Here is a 14,649-nt window from a genome sequence, read left to right as displayed (position 1 = left end):
TAAGAGAGTTGATTCCTAGGTATGGGTTTCCAGTAACGATTGAGTCTGATAGAGGTGGACACTTCTATAATGAGCTCATGAGTTTGATTTGTGAAGCATTGGGCATACAGCAGAAGCTACATTGTGCTTACAGACCAGAGGCTTCTGGCGTGGTTGAGCAGATGAATGGCACAATCAAGAACAGGATTGGTAAGATGTGTTTAGCCACTGGAATGAAATGGCCTGATGTCTTGCCTCTAGTGCTGATGACTATTAGATCTACTCCAGATAGAACTACTGGTTTAAGTCCACACGAAATCTTGATGGGACGTGCAATGCGTCATGCATTTGTACCTGTCAATAAGTTGATGACAATAACTGATGACATGATTTTGGATTACTGTAAAGGCTTGGCTGACGCAGTTCATTCTGTGTTTCACCAGGTTGGAGAAGAAGCTACCACACTTGAGAAGAAGCAAGCTCATGATCTGAGTCCAGGGGACTGGGTGAGGATTAAAGTGCACAGAAGAAGAAATTGCTTGGTTCCAAGGTGGGGAAGGCCAAGACAAGTCATTCTGACTACGACAACTGCAGTGAAGTGTGCTGGTGTGAAAAACTGGGTTCACGCGAGTCATACTCTGAGAGTTCCAAACCCAAAAGATGGGACTGGTAAGGAGTATTTTGAAGAGTCAGATTCCAGTGATGATGAAGACACAGAACCAGTGAGAAAGAATCAAAGTTCAGGAAAAGAAGCAGAAAAGGCTTCAAGAGAACCATTGAGAGTCTCAGAAGGGAGATCAGATTCTGTAAGAGAGCCTGAAGTTCCAAAAAGCAGTGGAGGAAAAAGAAGAGAAAAGAGCAATTCCACAGAGACTACTCCTGAATTAGAAGAGGAGATTGAGATTGAAGAACCACTTGAGATTACACCTGAAGAAGTAGGGTCAGAAGAAGATAGAGAGGGACAGATTGTGAAAGACCCCCGAGGAGGTGTAGAGAACATTCTTGACAAGCTAGGTGAAGGGACAAGTAGACAGCAAGAAGATTGCGTGTCGGAGACCCGAGGAGGGACAGAAATAGGGAAGTCTCAAATAGTGGTGAAAAAGACTGTGGAGCGAAAGAAAACTGCTGAAGAACAAGAGGCATTTGAAACAGAATCGGATGAAAGTGAAAATGAGAAATCAGAGGGTCGAGTTCTGAGAAAGAGAACTTGGATTGGAGAAAGAAATAATAAAGAAATAAGGCCGAAAAAGGTTATAAGAGGAGATCTTTGGCCTAACAACAGAATAAAGAAGCTGAGATACAGACTGATAAGAGCAAATACCTCGAAAGCTGAACAAGTAAATGAGGTATCGAGTCAGAATCCAGCAAAAGGTGAAAAGAGAAAAGAGTCAAAAGAACCAGAGGAGATCAAGAGAATAAGAAAACCTAACCAGAAGTATAGGTCGCCGGAATGGACGTACGTGGCACTGTCTGAAGGTGAAGAGGCAGAAAGTCAGGGAAATCCAGAGGAGGCCATACGTGAAGTGGTTGAGGAAGGTACAGGTGAAATCCTGAAAGTAATCTTGACTGACATTGGAGAAAAGTCGGATACTGAGGATGATGTTGGAGATCTAATACAATTTGATGTTGAAGAACATGACGTGAAGAGTGATGAGTATCCAAATTGAATGAACAGAAGAAATCACTTGGAGAAAAGTGAAAAGAAGAAAGTCTGAAAATTAATTGTTTGAAAAATTCAGAGTTCAAGAAATTTCAGTAGTGGAGTAGTAGAGGCTAAGTCAAAAGACAAGGTCAAAGTAGTAAAATGGCTAATATAGAGAATAATCAAAGTAGATGTGCCTTTTTGAAAAGATGGTGTAGAATGTGCTGTTGCTGTACGGCATTATTAATGCTACTATGGGGTGTATTAGCTTTATTAGTTACTTTTAGAGTTACAATAGGTACATTTGAGATACATGCAGAGAATGAGACTAATGTAGGGAAAATTTCACAAAAAGAAGTTCCAACTAGAGTTAGTAATACTTACATACATAAAGATAGGTCAATTAATGATTTTTCTAGTAATGTTTTTTCAAAATTGTTATACGAATATGTGAAGACAATGGAAGTTAGGGATTGCTACGTATGTATGCAGTTACCTGCATCCGTTTCAGAGGGTGTTACTTATCACCATTTACCAGCTACGTATGGAATTTCATGTAGTGTATTGAGTAGTGTTTTTTATTTGTTAGGGAAAATAGATTATGAGATGTCTAACAAAGATAGTATTTTTGGGCACTTGCCTATGAACAAAAAGCTGAATCCAGCTAAAGAAGCAAACATTTTTGGTGAGATTTTTATTGAGAAAGAAGAATTAACATTAGATTACATTTTTAAGAATAATTTAACTTGCAGTCTGAAAGAAGAGGAGAAAGCTTTCCTAAACATGGTAGAGGAAAGGAGAATGAGCATGCATGAAAAGGCAGGGAAATACAAAGTGAGTGAGACAATTTGGGACATTGAGATGGGGAAAGAATTGAGAAATGGAGCTAGTCCAACTTTAGCTCTAGATGCACCACAGAAGGGTAAGCTGTGCATTACAAGAAGGAAATCCCAATATGATACATATTTTGTTGGGACTAGTGAATGTCATGATACATACTTCATTGCAACAGGATGGGGTTTCAGAGGTGGAGAAGATCCAGTTTTCCCAGGAGTGTATTATGTTTGTGGGAACAAGGCTTATTACAAGTTGCCTGACCATTGGTATGGCACGTGTTATGTGGGCCTGGTTTTTCCAAAGATTTTTCATATAGATAGAATAGAAGATGTAGAACATATTAATTTACTAACACGTTTTAAGAGAGAATCTTGGTCTGAAATAGTTGGTGATATTTTTGGAGCTTTAATTCCAGAAGTGGGAATTTCTTTGAATGCATATGGAATTAGAAAACTGTCAACAGTGGTGGATCGCTTATCGACAAATACCGCTGGGGGGTTTGTTTTGGTGAATATGGAATTGATTGCCGTACGTGCCATGTCTATGCAAAATCGACTTGCCCTTGATATTTTATTAGCTAAGGAGGGTGGAGTTTGTGGAATGCTGAAAGTTCAACATTGTTGCACTTACATTCCTGACGAAAGCAAAGACCTGAAGGTCTATATTAAAAATATTACTGATTTGCATGAAGAATTAGTACCACTAGAAGCTGAGAGTATTTGGACTAAAATAGCTAATAAAATAGTTGCTGTTAAGAATTTTATGTTTTGTAAGAGACAGTGGTCCCTGAAAGCAAAAGAGTATATCAAGCAATAAACAATATAGCCACAATGGGTTCTATATTATAGCCTGTGTCCAGCCGGACAGGGCAGCTTTAATAAGCAAAAATGGTTTTCAATGATCAGACAAGATGTAAGCGAAATATTGGTGGGACACAAGCCTGTATCCTATGGCTTACATATCAAGAGGACATAAATTTCTGAGAAAACAAACAGGCAATTGAGGCGATGTTTCTATGACGAGAATAACAGGTGGTGAAACATCTTGGTATATAACTAGTCACCTTCACAACATTTTATACACATAAGTAGTCATAGTGTAAGGTGAACGACATAGTCGACGACGTTTCGATCCTTACTGGGGGGGTGTTAGGATCATCATCAGGACTGATTAGTATAATTGCCTTTAGAAATGCCTCATGCTGTCCAGAGTTACAGCAAGAATGATGTGTCGACTCGGTAAATATACCTGAGCGACTGATTAAAAGTACGGGATCGGTCCAGGTCCACGATGAGCAATGTCAACGCGGTGGCGACAATCTCAATGTGATAATGGAGTCGCGTTCACGAGGGATCAACGAAGCAGCGTCTCGGTCAATGCCGGATCGGTTGTGGAGAGGAAGTGCTTGGGCCGGTATCATGTGATAGTGGCTGGATCAGGTGATCAGTCTACTATTATAGGTAAGATATTGTTTCCTTTGACTTGTATAATTGTTGCTTTATTGATACTAAGATTGGTGTGTGTGTGTTGTAAAAACAGGGGAGGGAAAAAGAAATTAATTAAAAGAAATAATGAAAAGAGAAATAAAAGGTTGAAAAGAGAACCACAAGAAATAGAATTAGAAGAATTGAGGGAGAGTGTTTATTTGGAAACAAAGAGGGATGATGAAAGGGAGTCTGGTGTGTAGTATTGTGTAAGGAGAAAAAGACATTTCCGGTTTCTCCTAAAAATGGGACTAAATTTTACAAATTTTTTTTTTTTTGGGTTGTTTATTTGGTGATAAAATCACCAAAGGGGGGATTGCTGGAGCAGAGTTTTCTGTTGAAAATCTATTGGGTTTTTAAAGCTCTGGTTTGTCTATTGTCGAGAAAATTAAAATTATTAATTTGTAATTACTAATTATTTGTTTTGTGTAAATGTTCTGATTAATCAATACGTACTAATAAGAGAAAACTACACGTGGGGATGCGTTCATGTGCTTACTAATAATGTGCATGTTTATTAAATAAATGTTGCTGAGTGCTGTTTATTTTAAAGCATAAAACGCTTTTTAAATATCGTGTACTAATGCTTTTCTTGTGTTGCAAAGGCTAGATAATTACATATACATAAGGGTATTAGTGGGGTTAACACTGTTTAATCACTATGCTGTGGTAACGTTGTTTTTGTCTCTTTTAATTAAGATGATACGTTTTGGCCTAGTAGAAAATGGCTGCCGTTTAAAGCCTGCGTTTGGGTAGTCGATTTGTGATGAGAAGGCCTTGCTGAACATGGTCGAGAGTCATCTGACCACAGTCTTCGCCTGGTTTAAAATTTTCCGTGAGGACAGCAGCTCTGGGCGGACATCCAAGTGTCCTTGGAGGACAAAGGAGCCACAATGAACTTTGTGATTATAGCGGTGGCTTCGTGATGATTCTAAGGAAGTACATTTCAAAAAGAAACATTTGCAAATTTGAGTCCTCTTCTTCCGTCTTTTTATTTTTGTGATTTTTCTGAGCGGAGATTTTCCAAATGTAGCAATGCTACATCCTTTCCTTCTCGCTCTGCTCAGCGGTTCAGCGGACGTTTTAAACATTTTATGTTGCCTTCTTTTGTTAAATTTATTATAAATATTGTTAGCCTAGAGAGGGTCTATGCCACTTCTTCCCAAACCTGCGTTGGTGAGGATCGATGCTGTGAGGACGGCAACTCGGGAGACTTCTACTGAGAGACCTGTCTTGACCCATTTTGACATTTAGCTAGAATAGGTAATTATGAGAATAATGATTTATTTTGAATTGATTTTCCATTTGAACTAATTTTTAGATAAAGTACCATTATTTTAAAATACAGTGTTGGTGGTTATTTCTTGTCAATTATTGAGTACTCTATTTTGATTATTGTTGTTTAGATTGTTGTTTAAATCATGACTCAAGACAGTACCAATTAGGTCTTATCGACCTTGGTGCAGATGCAGGGTGTTTAGAAGGGTTTTCTTTCCACAGGTTTAGTGGTAATAGAGTAATTGAGTGTATGTTAGTAAAATGGGCCCAAGTGTATGGTGAGTGTATGTGCGTGTAACTGTGAATTTACTCTATCCGTGGAAGTAAGGAGAATTTGTATACCCTGATCTGGATCAGAAGAACCTTTGTAGTGAATGCAGCCAAAGCCTGGAATAATCTTCCATTACACCTCAGAGGGTTGACCGACCTGTTGGCTTTTCGCAAAGTTTTGAAAACCTGGTTGTTTACAGAATAATTTCACTTCGGTGTTGAGCCTTGGGTAGATTTCACACAGCGCCAGGACACCCTCGGGTAACAGCAGCGCTTAATAAATGTTATAAATAAATAAAATAAAATAAATGCATTTCTAAGTTATATAGAGCATGTATCTCCTTACTCCCTAGCAAGGAAGCCAAGATTCGGGAGGCATAGGAGCGGGACTTTGGACACCCAATTCAGGACTCCCACTGGTCCTTTTGTTGTACTCAGACTAAAGAGGTCTCCCAACACAGCAGACATAAATCAATACATTTTAAATACTTGTGGAGGGTTTACATGTCCCCAGCGAAAATTCATTTCATTGACCCCAACCGGCCGCACATGTGTCCTAAGTGTGGTGGTCCACGTGCTGATTTTGGCCACTTTACTTGGAACTGCGCCAAGATTGGGAATTACTGGAGAACCATTTTCAGATAGTTATCAAGAATGACTCACTTGGATATAGACCTTACGCCTGAGGTCGCCTGTTGGGATATGTGTGATTTTCCAAAAAAGCTGCACAAATTCAAAGCTATTGCCCTTTTGCTCACAAAGGGAAATAGCGATCAAATAGGGCAATAGAGCCTCCCCCACAGTGAAAGCTTTGCTTAATAGCCTCACAAATTGTAATACGAATTGTGAGCTTTATGCTACAACTCAAACCCCGACCCAAAGATATTTGGTGGGTCTCTTAAGAGCAATTTGCTGGAAATCGGTTCTGCCCCTACTTCACAGCAGCTAGCAGGGATAGTCTCCACTAGGGTGGGGTAATTTATGCATTACTAGCTTTCTCAATTGCTGTATTTATTATGTTAAGTAGAATGGGTGATAAGTCGTTGGGAAGTACCCTGATATTTGAGTTGATATGATGTCTGTAATACAACGTATGATGTATATGCTACCCTGAGACAATTGTGCGTTTTATGTTGTAACACATTTTTCTTCGTAAATATTTCTTTTCTGGCTTGTATTGTTGCAGTGAGTAACCATGCAATGTTTGTAAACATTTATGGAAAATGGTAAATAAAGTTTTTAAAAAAACAACAACAAAAACAATTAATGCACAATGATTATGCTTCGTTATCTTTATTTTCTTTTCTTCTTCTGCCCAGCCAACACGTGTTTCGTCGTCTAGGGAATTAACTACGACTTCTTCAGGGCTGTCTTCTCTTGGAACGTTTGTCCAATCAATCCTTAAAACCGGTTCTAATTCCATCCTGGCAGTTCAAAGTGTAACATCACTGTTTCCCGTTTTCGTACCCTGTGAAAAAAGGGACCCTGTGGCTCTTAATCTCCGCATCAGTGGATATGAATGGCACGGTCAATACACGCCGGATGAATGCTTTATGCGTACTCGCTTTCAGGGTGTGAAGGACTTACAGAGTAATTCAAGAGGGGTAATTGACCCAGTTTCTGGAGTGACAGATTAAGAGGCATAGGATTCCTTTTTTCACAGGATACGTGTTCTGTGTCTGGTCAGGTGGAGCTTGCAAGTAAGAGCAGAGTAGAGGAGGAAGGGCCCTAGAGGCAAAGAATTAGAATCCACTAGGTCTTCAAAGAGAGGAAGCATCTTTTCTGTAAAGAGGTCTCCACACAGGTGAAGGTCTGCCTCTGCCCAGGAACACACATTATTTACCGATCGTAGGACAGTGCAACCCAGCATTACCTAAAGTGGGAGTTCAGAATCATACAGGATCTGCCCACCTCAGGAGATTGTGTGGGTCCCCCAGCATTTCCTTGACACCCTCATAAGGATGTTCTCACCCTCCCTTTGAACCAACGTGGTCAAACCCAGCAACCATTCCAAGACGCTGATTGGCCTAGCGCTCTCAAATGATTTTCCTAGTTCCAGTGTGCAGTCGCCACCCACTGAGGGTCAGCGGCCGCATAGTAATATTCATAATTCGGAGTCCCCAGGTCACCTCCAAAAAGTGGGGCATACAATTTGGAGATTACTGTTCTGCTCCTACCTGATTCCCAAACTAACTGTATCAGTAATAAACTGAGTTCCCTGAAAAAGTCCCTGGTGAGCAGCACTGGGATTTCAGAGAAGAAGGACTGCAGCCTCTGGAGTATAAGCATCTTCAATATGGCGATACATCCCATGGGTGACAGCGGCAGGCCAATCGAACATGAGGGAAGCTTTGAACGTTGTTAATGCTTTGCCTATATTACCATTTATTAGGTCCGTCTCTTTGTGATTCACACAGACACCTACATATTTAATGGTATCCAATCGCCAGGCGAGGGGGTCATAGGTAGCATTGCACTTTGTGTATTGGACTACACCATTAGTGGGTACAGACATGATTTGCCCCAGTTCACTTTGAGTCCTGAGACCCTGCCAAGCTAGTCATGGAGGTCGATTAGGTGTTGTATGTTTTGCTCCTCTTCCCTAATATATATTGAGGCATCATCTGCGTATAGGGAGACTATATGCCACCTCCCATCTATCTGAATCCCCCAGTCCAGGCCCTTATCGTGCAATGCTCAGGCCAGAGGTTCTATTGCACAAGAAAAGATGACTGGAGACAGGGCAACCCTACCTCATGTCCCATTGTATGTGTATAGGCTTTGAGACAGTTCTACCTGTTTTCACCCAGGCAGATGGGCAAGTGTAGAGTAATTTTATCCAGGAGAGGAAATTCAGCCCCAAACCCAGTCTGCGGAGCACCTTTAGGAGATAGGTCCATCCCAGGGTGTCAAATGCCTTCACTATGTCCAGCGATGCCACCTAGAGGCTGGTACCCGAGGCACACGCTGAGTCTATTACCATGAAGACAACGCAGATTTAGAAACATGTTTCTCCCTAGGACCAATCCATTATGATCAGAGTCAATAAGTGTTTTTGGAATGGAGATCAGTTTGTTTGCTAAATTATTTCCAAGTATCTTATAATCAATGTTCAATAGTGACAGTGGGTGATATGATGCCACTTTCAGTGGATCTGTATCAGGTTTGGGAAGACCCACCAGCACCGCCTCCCTGCTTGCCTTTTGGGCGGGCTACTTCAAACACTTGTAGCAGTTTGGGGGCTAATTGTTGGGCATACATGGAGAAAAATTCCACTGGTCATTCATCCATACCAGGGGTCTTCCCCGTGCCATTTGTTGAATAGCTTAGGCTACCTCTTCTGTGTCTAAGGGGACCTCAAACACCACACATTGAACTGCTCCCAGTCCTGGGAGGCGCTGGTCATCCAGGAACCCCCTGAGGGCATGTATATCCATGTTTTAGGAGGCAGGATAGAGCTTGCTATAGTAGGTTTGGAACGTGCAGTTGATCGCCTTTTGGGTGCTATGTCCCCCTACGGGGTCTGTAGTGCTTCCATCGCTACTCTGGGAGTCTCAGAGCAGAGTAATCAGGCAAGCAGTCCACCCGCCTTGTCCCCCTCCACATGCTGGCAGGCCGCATAGTCCCAGTCGTCTAAAGTGCATTGTTGTGAGAGAGTAGTTCTATAGGTAAGTTGTGCCTTTGTTAGCAGGGTTGCAGCAGCGGGATCCATAAGCACTTGTTGTTACAGGGCGTGCAGGCCTGTCTTGAGCACCTGCAGTTCTCTCTAGAGCGCAAGTCTATTCTTGTGTATGAATTTAATGGTAAAAACTCTCTAGACCATCTTAAAGGTGTCCCATTCAATAAGCACATCAGTGGCCGTTCCTTAGTTTTCCTGGAATTATTAGTCTATTTGTTCAGCGAGGGTGGTACGGAACCACCCTTTGGAAACATCCTCTGCGAGGAGATGCCACAGATGTTTAAGCAGCTGCCTCACACTGCAGTCCGGTGTAGCTTGAGTGGGTTATGGTTGGACAGTGTACGCTGCTCCTGCCACTTGTGCTATCGCCCCTGCAATGCAATAAAAAAAGATCAATTCTAGTATGTAGATCATGCAGTCCTGAGTACAAATGTTCCCTCGATCCCAGGATGCAGGAGCTGCCACATATCGGAGACCTGTGTATGTGTCACCCATTGTTGAAGATGCTTTGTGAGCAGTAGCGATTGCCCCCCTCCCCCACTGGTTGGTGCGATCTATCCAAGGATATGTTGGTTCACAGTTGTAGTCGCCGCCCCCAGATGCACGGTGAGAGTGTAATATTGAGGTGCGAGTGTATCCAAGGAGCTTGCCTGATTTGTGTTTGGTGCTTAGGGTGTCACTATCAATAAGGGAGTCCCATTTGCAGTCCCTCTACCACTGCAAACCTGCCCTCAGGATCCACCCCTTAATGTTGTATTGTGAAGGGTACTCCCTGGAGCCACCCATATCAGAACCGACCTGGCATAGCTCGAATATGTAATGCCCACAGACATGCCACGCCACCTCTTATGAAGCCTCTGTAATTCGTACGAGGAGAGGTGTGTTTCATGCAGGCATGCAATGTGGGCATTGCGACAGCTCAAATATTGGTGAGCTTTGTAGCGTTTAACATGGCCATCCATGTCATGGACATTCCAGGTCCGAATGTGGTACTGTTGTGCCTCATCATTTATGCCATCAGCCATGACAAATATATCGATAATGTACACCATGCATACTTCAACCCCACACCAACGTGTCCCCCTCGAGTGAACCACTGGGAATAACTGCTGTCAGTGATGGAACTGAAAAAGAGAAAGAAAGAACAAATGCAATTAATCATCAAACCCCTGTTTAACTGCAACAAATGATGGACGGAATGCTGAATGATTCAAACATTCTCCCCAGTCAAGAGATCTGGCTTAAATCCATCGTTCTTTTGCCCACCACGCCACCCCAGTTTGGACCCAGCCATATGCAAATCAGTCTTGACCCTGTGCCTCATGGGAGCAGTCCAGCCCGGACTGCCAAGCCAGGTCATCCCTGGACCGGAAACAAGCATCCTAGGACCGGTTTCGGGGTTTCACCCCTCTTCAGCCAGTATAGCTTGAATCCAATGGCACAGTGAGCCTGGGACCCACACTTAGGGCGAGAAAGCAAAAGACACACAATTGATGGACGGAATGCAGAACAAATCAAAACATTCACCCCCAGTCAAGAGATCTGGGTTAAATCCATCATTCTTTTGCTCACCATGCCACAGGGTATGCCCAGACGTGGGTCCCGTGCTCACTACACCAGTGGTGGCTGGTGACATTCGAAAGTGGTGTGGCTTAAACTTTCTGTTGGAGTGCACAGCGTCGAACGAGCGCAGCGAGCGAGACCTTACATCTTAAGGGGAGTTCGAGGGGTTTTCCCCCCGAGAAAATGTTTTAAAAAGAGTGGGTAAATGGTGCATTTTCAAGCAAATGTGAGAAGCAAGAAGGTTAATAAAGCAATTGTGAAAGTGCAGTTATTGCATTAATAAAGGGATACCATATAACAACATGTAGATAGAAATGTTTCTGAAGCTTTGTAAAGTTAATATTCAAGCTTAAGACTTCAATACTGATTCTAACATGGCTACGGTTTAGTCAGAAGCAAAGATTTCTCAAGAAGAGGCTGTGCTATGATAACATTCAATTGAGCCCCTGCTCTCCTATAATACACATGCAATGCAAATTTTGAATAAACGTGTTCCAAATAAAAGATTTTATTGGGCCCAATGGGTCGGACTCATTTCCAGTACCGCAGAAGAAGCACACATGCTAGTATCTTCCCACAAGCACATATTAACACCCACACACAACTTATTTAAATTATCTTCCATTCCTCTCAGAAACTGCATCAATTCTAATCTTGCAGGGATCCTCATATGCTGACATCTTTTACAGTGGGTGACAGCTGACCAACTGGTACATTTGTTTCCCAAGCTGGACTGGATTAACGCTGTGCCTTGTTTATAGTATCTTCTGCCGTCTTCCCTTAGTCGTGGGTTGCAAAACATTTTCAAGAATCCCCACGCTCTTGTTTGTTTTCAGACTCCCTGAGGGCTGATCTGGCGTCCAGATAATTAACATGGGACGGGCCTGTCGGCAGCGAACATGTCCAGGGCTTGCACACATGCACTTTCTGCTGTCTAGGCAAATGCCCTTCACAACCAGGTGGCTAAAGAGGGAGGGAATAGTCAGAAGCTAGGGATGGAAAAACAAGAGGAAGGAAAAACTGTCTAAAGGAAGGAAACATTAGAACAACAGCCCTGTGGGAAAATATGAAACCGCATTACATGCTCTGTCCAACTGGTTCGTCCTGCAGTCGCTGCAAGAATGGCTGACTGAATACTTGTGTAGTTCATTTTAACGGAGCTGTCATGCTGTCTGTAGTCTTTTGTAAATTTTCTAAATAAACATGTGGATGTACAACTTGCAATTTTACAAGGCAAAGCCCCTGTTCTCTCAAGTTTACAAATTCCAAATATGAGCTGACTATCATGTGAAGGCTTTTTCTTTGAATGCTGGTACTTGTGGTTTGTCTTTACCCCTTTATAACTTCGAGAGTGCAGGTACTGGAATAAAAAACCTGGAATGGCTTTTTTGGTGTGTTCTAGTCCCTGCTTCTTATAGAGTTGTTGATGCCCGTGACCTCCTGACGGTTAAAAAGTACATTATAAGTATTCATTGTGGTGTCCAGGAACTCTATGGGGTGATAGTGCGATTACTTTGAAATCTGGCATCTAGATGCAATTTTGTCTGATCAATTACACATGTATACCAGAAAACTGTGGGCTTGTTCCTAATTTCGATTCCCGCTCCTAACGTGACAACAATCCTTTGCCAACTCCTGTGTTTCAGTCTTGCTTCCATTCACCTACTCCACATGCAGTGAGGTAGGCATAATGTGCAAGGTAGCTGCTAAACTCGGCCTACTGGATGTATTGCTGAACAATTCTCAAGAAAATCTACGAAAGCTCCAGCCGAACAACGTTCAACTAAGGCTAAAAGTCTTTTTAAGCATGTCAACAATAGTTAAGCATGAGAAACAGACTACGCCTTTCCCGCTCAGAAAATATTCTGGCCCATCGTTCACCTTTTGAATAATCGCTTTCCAGTGGGTTAGCCTGGATATCAATGGCCCTAACGCAAGCACGGAAAATAGACCCTTGCCCTGAGTTGGTAATAAAAAATTCAGACATATTTGGGGTACAGTCGGCCGCTAACAATATGGACTCTGCTGTCACTGCACTCTCTGCACTAGTGTTCCTGCATATGGGTCTCTAAGTTCTTTATTCTACCAGTATTTCCATTGCAGCTCCATTCCTTCCTTCTACTGTCTCCTCTCTGTCTCTGTACCCTCTTCTGTCTCTCCTTGGTACTTATCTCGTCCCCTTCTAACGCCCTTATTTCTGGCATCTTTCTTTTCCACTTGCCTTGCCTTTTTTGCTCGTGCTTATCTTCTTTCTCTCTCATCAATATCCCTTTCCCTCATTTTTGCTATCCTCCTCTACTCTGTCTTTACCCGCTCGTTTCAACCCATTTCTCACTCTCCCCCTTACTCACCTACTCCTCCCCTATGCCCTCCACAAAGAGTAAACACAGACCCAGGCCCAAGGCAGGCTCTGTGTTTATAAACTTGGAGCGTGAGGCCACTTACATTTCTGTAAACAATGCTGGATAGGCTGTGTCCATTCCTACCTCTGGGACACGGTGCCATGGCTCTTTTTGTATCACGGGAATTAGAGCAATTCTCCATCTCATATCCAGCGAAGAAAATGAAAAGAAAGCTTAACACAGAAGTAATTTTAACTGATTCACTGATCTGGATACTTTTTAAGGGAGTACAGTAAGTATTCCTGTCAGACTTTGAAGTCTGCGTTTGCAGTTCGATTACATCCATCGGGGTTGCTTTACAGCCATTAAGAATGTGCACCTTTTATCTGCTCTTTTCAAGTAATTGAATTTCAAAAGTATTGTGCTTCTGTTTTTTTAAAAATCGTTTGGTTGCTGCAGGACAACGCTGAGTGATTTATTGTTCCAGTAATTAAAAGCCCCGACGACTTAAAATGGTCACTGCTGGAACTCCAGTTTTCCCGTGATCATATTTTAGTGTGTGGATATTTATATTTGGTCAGCTTGGGAGGTAGGTATGTGCAGTCGCGGCTCGCGTGGGGGGGTGTTGCAGGGGGAGTGTCGCACAGGGGTGGGGGCCGGGGGGTGTAAATAAAATAAAAATCTTACCTTGTCCGCGCCGCCTCGGGTCTATTGGCGCCTTCAACAGCCGCATCACTGCTGCAGTACTGGCAAGTGAGTGGCAACCCCTCTCAGCCAATCCTGGTGCTGGAGCAGCTCCAGGATTGACTTAGGGCACGGTTACTCTCCGCCCGCCAGCCCATTAGGAGACCGAGGTTTGAGCCTTTTCTCAACCCTCGCTCTCTTAATGGGCATGCGCCAGCCTGAGCAGACACCAGTGCGCAAGACTGGGCACGGCGTAAAAATTTGCTGACCTTCCCCACTCATGCGCACTTGTGCTGCTGCCTGCCCCTGACAATGCCTGTCAGTCAACATGACGCCAGACCGCCCACCCCCTTCAGACTCTAAAGGGGGTGGGCGGTCCCACGTCATGCTGACTGACATGATTGTTGTCAGTTCTCCCTCGGTGTCTCTGAACTTAAGTAAACTGAGAGTTTACTTAAGTTCAGAGACGCCGAGGGAGCTTTGGGCGCGGGCGGCTAGTGGAGCAACGCCCCAGCGCCCTAATGGATGCACAGCTGCTGCACTATACCACTGGATTCAAGCTAGCCTGGCTGATGAAGGGTGACATATCCGACATCTCCATATATTTTTTGACATTGTAGTTTTCTTTTTCACTATCTGTGTTTTCTATTTTCCTCCTACAAAAAGACAAAAGAAACAGAAAATGTAAATGTACATACTGTTCAGTAATTGAGAACAGTGATTCATCACTATACTTTCTAAACCTTTCCACATCTTTCACCTACAATCACATATTTATATCTAGTGTACCACTAACTTGTTATTCCTTTCTGCCGAAAAATTCCACACCCTCAACCAGTGCATTTTTTTCACAATTAAATTATAACATGCTATCAACCCAGGATCCATAAA

This window comes from Triturus cristatus, chromosome 4_1 (genome assembly GCF_964204655.1).
Source record: "Triturus cristatus chromosome 4_1, aTriCri1.1, whole genome shotgun sequence".
In the NCBI taxonomy this organism is placed as follows: Eukaryota; Metazoa; Chordata; class Amphibia; order Caudata; family Salamandridae; genus Triturus; species Triturus cristatus.
This window is presented reverse-complemented; position numbering follows the sequence as displayed.